Raw genomic sequence first — 6260 nt, forward strand, 5'->3', positions numbered from 1 at the left:
TGACAAAGAGTTTTGTGAAGTTCAGGCTGTTGTACTTGAGCAGCTCCAGTAGGTAATGGCTTAGGAAGCAAGGGCTGGTGGGCTTGGGGTTGAGCAATAGGCTGTAGGCCTACAAGGAGGAAGTGGGCACTGAGCACATGTCCTGGTTATCTGTCCACAGACCCAGAACCAGTGACATCCCAAGAGTCTGTAGGGAGCTGGCAGAGACTTACTGGATCCAGTAAAAGCCAAATGCAGATGCACTGATGGGGCCCTTCTGGCCCTTGTCTGTAATACAAAGAGGTACATGAAGTCTCCTTGCATCTTGCAGTTTCCAGGAAGTGGGTTCCAGCTGCTCATGCTAGGCACTTTCAGTCACTGAAAGCGCTTCAGGAATGGTCTAGTAGAAATAAGCTGTTCATCTCACTGAGGACCCTCTTCTTTGTTCCCTTTGGGAGTTCCACCTTCCAGTCATGGCTCTGGAGACACAGTGGCTCCTCATGGATCCCTAGAAAGATGTGCTCAGGTGGCACACAGTCAATTAGATTCATCTCCAAGCCATTCTTTCACTTATTGTCTGAGGTACTTGAGGCTGGTGGTCAGCACAGGGCCACCCAAGGCCAGCGGTCTCCACCTAAATTTGACCCTGGTTTGAGTGCCTCTAGGCCAGACCCCTCCAGGTGGGAAAACCTGGTCCTCAGCTTCTGGTATCCATGCTCCCCTCCCCTATTTTTAATCCTTGCCCCAATGTCTCCCCCACCTCTCAGATCATTGGAGAAGATGCTCAGGAAGAACCAGGAGCTTTAGTCAGCCCTGCGGAAGGTGGCAGATGGGTCCAGGCTCTTAAGCTGCTCTTTGATGTGGTTCATGTGGAAGCAGGCCTTGAATAGTGTGTATAGCTCTTTCAGGGAGAGGGAAATAGGATGTTACCAGGGCCCTGTACCCTTAAACATCACATCTAGCACAGAAAATATTTTGTAAGATAGTTTCACGGGTGATTTTAACTTTCAAATTTAGGCTTCCATTTTCAAATTCCATAATGAACACAGAAGGTGGGGTTCTAATTTCAACACACACCCCCACACTCACACAAACACACACTCCTGTCTGCTAGTGGGCAGGGATCCTTTCTTACAAAGAATCTTCTACCAAATGCCTCTGAAGCACTCGTGGGCCTTGAAGAGCTGACAAGGCTAACTGCTTTTTTTGCAATAGTGTCTTGGGTAGATGGAACATTTAGAGCTGCCTTTTTGGGCAGCCCTCATGCAGGGGTGTGCTGAGGACTCCCCAGGGCCTCCAACTTCAGGACCATCTTTCAGTATGGGTTGCATAGAATTTTAATGGTGGCTGTTTTGGGAAAGAGGAAAGATTCTGTGATCAATTATGGGCATCATTGAGCTCCAAATCTTTTCCACAATTGCTCTTAGCAAGCAGGTAGACCCTGGGAACATGAGTGGCTTTTCCCCAGGGAACATGAGTACATGAGAGATTTTGCTTTACAACCAGGTGAATCTCACCACAGCAGTTGGTGCTGCACTGGGCAGATTTCTGCACTCAAATACTGTGAATCTTTTTAAGTTTTTTTTTTTTTCCAAGACATCATTTATCTTTATAGAATTTTATTGGGCTGATATTAAGCCTGGATTTGTATTGCCTGATTTTTTTAGAATCACAACTCTGTTCTTTAACTTGTGGGATATGAAGTTATAAGGTGTTGGTGGGACAGGCTAAGAAGGAGGCTTGGGCTTGAATCCACATTCACATGCTTATCTGTGACACAAAGACCTCCGAAGAGTGGGGAAGTGCTACCTGGCCCTTCTTTTGGGATCCCTCCTCTAGGCCTTCTACCCAACTTCCAAACCAGCCGTCCCTCTTACACAGCCCTGAGCCCCCTGCAGCTCCTCACTGTTCTGCAGCCCTGGGAAGTTGTTTGGCATGTTGCTGTCCAGGTGCAGTGAGAAGAAGGTGCAGTGAGAAGCAGGTGCAGTGACACATATCTTCATGGACCATCAGCACCGGCTAAATCTCCTGCAACATCTCCTTAAGGGACACCTGCAGGGAGAAGGCCCCAGCAACTCTGATGAGAAACCGCATGGCTGGAAGCAAGGACTTACCGTTTCCCCAGCCCAAAGCCCTGAGAATCATGCCCAAAATTCTCAGGTTTCCACTTTTTGAATATTTAATTCCTTTTAGAATCCCATGCCCCCTCTATACATGCCATGCTTACCTACATCTGTCTGTGTGTGCAGAACAGAGCCTGGCCACATTGACTATTCCTGCAGACCAAGAAAAATCCCTATGCAGAGTGGGGGAGATGGAAGAACTAAGGGAGACAAAATGGCAGCTTTGTCTCATCCCATGCCCAGTGCTAAGGTCCCCAAGGCAAACAGCTTTTGCCTTCAACTTCAAGTTAACAGCATACAAAATATATTCATTTTTACTTCCCCCACTATCTTACTAATGTTACAAATTATATCTTTATATATTGTGTGTATTTTCACAGATATTTAAGAATTTTATGCACCACTATTATTACAATAGCAAATTTTATATCGGTGTATATACTTATATTTAACAGAGAGCTTTGTATTATCATATGGTTTTATGATGCTGTCCAGCATCATTTAACGTTTCAACATAATTGACTGTCATTTGTATTTTGTTCTAGGGTTATTCTAGCAGTAAGCAACTTTAGATTTTTTATTTTAAACTTAGAAAGGTTTTCTTTTTTCTAATTTTTGAAGTATAGTGTTTTCCAGATCAATTATTCTTGGTTACTAGTATGCTTTCTTTCATCACTGAAATGTGTAGGGGTCTCAGCATGCCCTCTTTTTCTCCTAAATAAGATTTATGTCATTTTCTTCCTATATTCTTTTTATAAGACTCATTCTCTGAATATATTGGTCTACTTGATCGTGTCCAGTAAGTCTCATATTTCACACTTATTTTTTCCATTTTTTTCAAAAATTTGTTTCCAGGCTTAAATGTTTGTGAATAATATATGTTTAATTTCCTGATTCCTTTTTTGCTCCATTGTTTGCTGTTGTGTCTCTGTAGTGAATTTGTAAATGCCAGTTATTGGATCCTTCAATGCCACAATTTCTGTTGGGTTTTTAGAAAAATGTTTCATCTCTTTGTTGATATCATATTTTGGTCATTTATTATTTTTAAATGTTATTCAATTGTTTATTTTTGTTTTATTTTTGTTCACTGAGACTGTTTCTTTATTTTTAATTCTTTATCAGATATGCAAAAATTTTCATTTCTTAACATTCAACTTCTGGATATTTATTCTCTTTCTTCCACTGAAGTGTATTTTCCACCATCTCCGTATGCCTTGTAATTTTTTTATAAGATTTGGAAAATTACACAACATCCATCAAATGTAGCACTTAAAACCTGGCATGGTTGGGTATGGTAGCTCATGCTTGTAATCCCAGCATTTTGGCAGGCTGATACGGGCAGATTACTGGAGGCCAGGATTTTGAGACCAGCCTGGCTAACATAGCGAAACCCATCTCTACTGAAAATACAAAAAAAAATTAGCTGGGCATTGTGGTGTGCACCTCTCGTCCCAGCCACTCAGGAGACTGAGAGAAGAGAATCACTTGAACCCAGGAGATGGAGGTTGCAGTGAGCTGAGATCACTCCACTGCACTCCAGCGTGGGTGACAAAGCAAAACTCTTTCTCAAAACACACACACACACACATTAAAAAAAAAAAAAACTGGCTTAGTAAAGGGGGATATTGACAGCACTCAGCCAGGCTATAGATTCTGGGTGCTTCACAGATGCATTCTCAGATATGTCTTCTCTGGATCTGTGTGTATTTCTCAGTTAAAGGGAATTTGTTTCATTGTTTTTAGATGGATTACCTATTTTCTTCCCCAGTTGACTCTCTGTGGTATTACAGTTTCTCTAGTGCTGCAATTTTCTTTCTTCTCATCAGACACAACTGTCATTTGTATGACTCCATCATGTCCTTCAGCACTCCATGTCAGGAAAGACAGAATCTATTCATTAGGCAATCTCTCCAAAAGACAAACATTTCAACACATACACTACAGCTTTAATTCTTTCCTGAGGAAGATGCTGGGAGTTGGGCATTTTCTGGTGAGCCCAATTACTATTGTGGGGAAGGAAAAAAAAAAAAACTTTGGTGGATATACTGTAGCAAAGAAAAAATTCCTGCAGTGTGGAAAGAGAGGAGGCAACAGCCATATAAAAAGCAAGGTGAAAATAAATGAGCAGGTAACACATGGAAGAGGTCCAAAAGTCACAGAGAAAGCCAGAGTTTAAATATGGTTTAGTCATCCCTATTCCAATGGAAGTTGTTTTAGAAAAGTGTAATTTTATTTTTCTTGCTGTCACAGAGAAACATGTTCCTGTCCCATGCTTACTATTCTCTTCAATCTTCTACGGCTTCTTTTCTCCCTCCCAGAATCTTCCAGTGCATTCACACTGAAAACCAAAGTCCTTCCAGAATCTGTAAGAACCTACAAGATCTGACTAGTTTTCATTAGTTTTGGGAATCTGGGGAAATGTGTTCACATTTCTGGAGACCTCTATGTTATGCAATTTTTTAATAAATATGTGGTGTCTGAAGTCAAATGTGTGTGAAGGGAGTTGTGGAGGCATTGGGATTTGGTTTAGAAATTCCAAGAACAGTAGTGCAAAGGACATGTGAACAAGGCACTCGGAGCCCTCGCGGCAAGCCATCATTGCTTCTGAACATCCTTCCCACCGGTACAACAGCGGGTGGAAGAACCACACTAGGCAAAGAACTTGCATGAATATCAGGATTGAAATACACTGATGTGGGTGATTTATCTTGAGAAGAGCAATTGTATGATGGCTATGTTGAAGAGTATGATTGTCCTATTTTAGATGAAGACAGAGTAGTTGATGAGTTAGATAACCAAATAAGAGAAGGTGGAGTTATTGTTGATTACCCTGGTTTTGATTTCTTCCCTAAATGCTGGTTTCACATAGTTTTTGTGCTGAGGACAGATACCAACGTATTGTATGAAAGACTTGAAACAAGGGGTTGTAATGAGAAGACTCTAACAGACAATATTCAGTGTGAGATTATTCAAGTTCTTTATGAAGAAGCCACAACATCCCACAAGGAAGAAATCATGCATCAGTTGCCCAGAAATATACCAGAAGAGCTAGAAAATAATGTAGATCAGATTGGCTGGGTGCAGTGGCTCACTCCTGTAATCCCAGCACTTTGGGAGGCCTAGGCGGGTGGATCACCAGGCCAAGAGATCAAGACTATCCTGGCTAACACGGTGTAACACCAACTCTAGTAAAAATACAAAAAAAAAAAAAATAGCTGGGGCCTGGTGGTGGGTGCCTTTAGTCCCAGCTTCTCAGGAGGCTGAGGCGGGAGAATGGCATGAACCTGGGATACGTAGCTTGCAGTGAGCTGAGATCACACCACTGCTCCCCAGCCTGGGTGACAGAACGAAACTCCTTCTTAAAATAAATAAATAAATAAATGAATAAAAATAAATATATAAATAAAAAAGAAAATAATCTAGATCAGATCTAGAAATGGATTGAACAGTGGATCAAATATTATAACTCTTGACTTATAAGGCCAGCTGCTTTACAATCATTCTTGTTGATATTACTCTACTGACATCATAGAAATTGTTCAAGTATCAGCAATACTTTATTAAAATCATGTTGCAGGACTAGCAGCTGGATAGTATAGAGGTTTATGCCTGTGTTTCTTTTTCTCCGTGAGAAACCTAAACATCTGAAATATAATGAATATAGTATTATTAAGGATTGAGACAAAAACTGTACTTTTAAAACAAATTGCTAAGGAATAAATAAATCTGACAAAATGGGTGGATATGTTTTAAGTTTATTACAGAAAAAAATACAGATGATCTCTTAACATAAAACTAAAGACTAAAGAGTATTCCTTTTTTAAAGATAAATATCAGAGTATTCCTTTTTTTCTTTCTATAAATTAGAAAATAAGGGAAGTGTTGTACTCTATACGAAATTTAAAAGGCACAAAAGAGCATGTTGAAAAGTTAGGTCTCCCTTCCAGACCACAATATTCACAGGCACTCCAGGATCCTTTACTTTAGGAAATAATGTTACTGGTTTCCTGTATGCCTCTTGAGAGGTTTTATGCCTGGACAGTGTGTGTTTGTGTGTGTATATATATATATATATATATATATGTACAATTTTTTAAAGAATATACTAGTATATTGCACACACTGTTCTGTACCTTTCTTTTTTACTAAATATATTTG

The 6260-nt window shown here is 40.3% G+C and overlaps 1 pseudogene; it reads left to right on the forward strand.

Annotated features, from left to right (window-relative positions):
• The first annotated feature begins 4589 nt into the window (after window positions 1-4589).
• On the forward strand, window positions 4590-5575 carry LOC129025731 (adenylate kinase isoenzyme 6-like; annotated as a pseudogene).
• The last annotated feature ends 685 nt before the right edge of the window (window positions 5576-6260 follow it).

Source organism: Pongo pygmaeus, chromosome Y (genome assembly GCF_028885625.2).
Source record: "Pongo pygmaeus isolate AG05252 chromosome Y, NHGRI_mPonPyg2-v2.0_pri, whole genome shotgun sequence".
In the NCBI taxonomy this organism is placed as follows: Eukaryota; Metazoa; Chordata; class Mammalia; order Primates; family Hominidae; genus Pongo; species Pongo pygmaeus.